Source organism: Periplaneta americana, chromosome 2 (genome assembly GCF_040183065.1).
Source record: "Periplaneta americana isolate PAMFEO1 chromosome 2, P.americana_PAMFEO1_priV1, whole genome shotgun sequence".
In the NCBI taxonomy this organism is placed as follows: Eukaryota; Metazoa; Arthropoda; class Insecta; order Blattodea; family Blattidae; genus Periplaneta; species Periplaneta americana.
Genome location: NC_091118.1, coordinates 20,481,899 through 20,484,871, shown reverse-complemented (window position 1 = coordinate 20,484,871; position 2,973 = coordinate 20,481,899).

The following is a 2,973-nucleotide window of genomic DNA, read 5'->3' as shown; positions in this document are numbered from 1 at the left end:
GCATCGAGGTGCTGAGTCATCTGACGTCAGCCATATTCTACTTCTACAACTGCAGCGAGGTGCTGAGTCATCTGACGTCAGCCATATTCTACTTCTACAACTGCATCGAGGTGCTGAGTCATCTGATGTCAGCCTTATTCTACTTATACAACTGCAGCGAGGTGCTGAGTCATCTGACGTCAGCCAAATCTACTTCTACAACTGCAGCGAGGTGCTGAGTCATCTGACGTCAGCCATATTCTACTTCTACAACTGCAGTGAGGTGCTGAGTCATCTGATGTCAGCCATAATCTATTTCTACAACTGCAGCGAGGTGCTGAGTCATCTGACGTCAGCCATATTCTACTTCTACAACTGCAGCGAGGTGCTGAGTCATCTGATGTCTGCCATATTCTACTTCTACAATTGCAGTGAGGTGCTGAGTCATCTGATGTCAGTCATATTCTACTTCTACAACTGCAGTGAGGTGCTGAGTCATCTGACGTCAGCCATATTCTACTTCTACAACTGCAGCGAGGTGCTGAGTCATCTGATGTCTGCCATATTCTACTTCTACAATTGCAGTGAGGTGCTGAGTCATCTGATGTCAGCCATATTCTACTTCTACAACTGCAGCGAGGTGCTGAGTCATCTGATGTCAGCCATATTCTACTTCTACAACTGCAGTGAGGTGCTGAGTCATCTGACGTCAGCCATATTCTACTTCTACAACTGCAGAGAGGTGCTGAGTCATCATACGTCAGCCACTAACAGCATCCGGAGATGAGAGAAAGGTGCTGAATCATCAAACAACAGCCACAATCTACGTCCGTTGTACTTCTTTCTCAAATATGTAAAAATCAGCTAAATGATTGTTTTACATTGTGACCATTAGTTGTCTTGTCAGATCCATTTGGATGTCAGTATAATAAATAATGATCACTACTATATCTATTTTTCTTCTTCGAAGTAGTTTCGTAAAACTGTATTGTGAATAAATAAAACATCCACCTGTTTGCTATACACTGTCCTGTAGTGGCAGCCCTTAAATTCGGGGGCCAGTATCGTTCAAAAATAAATTGATATCCATATACTTAATCAATAGGAGTAAAGTATTACGAACATTTGATATCCAGTAATATTTTCGATGCTTAATCAATTTTGTTTACAGCTAGCTCTGTCTGGGACTTGTAGGATGTATATAATACTGATTCAGAGAAGATGTCTATTAATGACAGGGTGATTGAACAAATGAATGTAAATTAATGGATAAATAAATAGATGCATGAATGAAATAATACAGACCTACTCATGGTCATCTTCTTAAATACATGGATTATATGCATCACAGACGACGCAAAATGGTAATTCGAAGTCATGACTTTAAGATCACCTGATCAGTATGTAAAGAGTAAGACCTATACATATCAAGTTGACAATATACTTGAAAGTATATCTTTGAATATAATAATCATAATGGAATTCCATATTTACTTACTTACTGTACTTATGGCTTTTAAGGAACCCGGAGGTTCATTGCCGCCCTCACATAAGCCCGCCATCAGTCCCTGTCCTGTGCAAGATTAATCCAGTCTCTATCATCATATCCTATATCCCTCAAATATATTTTAATATTATCCTCCCATCTACGACTCGGCCTCCCCAAAGGTCCTTTTCCGTCAGGTCTTTCAACTAACACGCTATATGCATTCCAGGATTCGTCCATACGTGCTACATGCCCTGCTCATCCCAAACGTCTGAATTTGTTTCTAATTATGTAAGGTAAAGAACACAACGCGTGCAGTTCTGTGTTGTGTAACTTTCTCCATTCTCCTGTACTTTCATCCCTCTTAGCCTCAAATATTTTCCTAAGTACCTTATTCTCGAACAGCCTTAACCTCTGTTCCTCTCTCAAAGTGAGGTCCAAGTTCGACAACCATAAAGAACTGTTTTATGAAGTCTAACTTTCAGATTTTTCGAGAGCAAATTGAATGATAAAAGCTTCTCAACCAAATAACAGGCATTTCCCATATTTATTCTGCGTTTAATTTCCTCTCGAGTGTCATTTATATCTGTTATTGTTCATTCAAAGTACAAATGATAGTAGGATTTTGCTTGCTTCAAGTATCGAAAACTGCACCAGTCCACTGGAAAAAAAAAAACTTCACTGTAGCCAGCAGAAGTGTTGCAACTTTGTGAGTGCAATAGATGAACAGTAGATGGAAACATAAGAATGAAATTAGGTGAGTTATGTTGGAAGTATTTAATTTGTGTTTAACCATTTATAATGGCCTATACTTTACGAATAATAAATTGTTAAAGTTGTATTAACTGCATTTATGTGTGTACTAGAATATTATATACCCTACACCCTACCTCTAAGAAATTTTTAATTTTCCAGCCAAAAAAAGATAAGCCTTTTATAGTGACTAGTGTCAGATGTGCAGAGCAAATGCATCCATTTTCCTTCTAAGTGCTGCTTATATAGGCTACACTAGAGAACTCTAGTGGACAAACTATACACTACGAGATACTTCATGAATTTATTCCAAGTTCTAATGTTCAATGATTCAGAAATAATAAATGCATCCATTGAACATCAGGACTATTTGGCGGGAAAATTTTTTGAAACGGAAAGGAATCTGAATAATTTCGAGGAAAAAATCAACTTTACAGGGAGTTATACCTGAAAGCTTGATATGCATAATACACGTCACTGTACGTTAACAGAAAACCACAATTTAAGTCACACAGAGTTAGTGTGCACTCAATGTTGGTTGCTTGACGGTTGTCAGCCCACTTTGAGGTGTGTGGATATAGAGGGAAAAATTGGATCAGTGTCTGGTAGAGTTCGATGCCCGATCCCAGAATGATTTTTCCCTCGAAATTATTCAAATAAACTTTACAGGGAGTTATACCTGAAAGCTTGATTTGCGTGGAAAGGAATCTCTTTGGAAAAGGTGGCAGTTCCAGGAGAAAAAACAGAACATAATA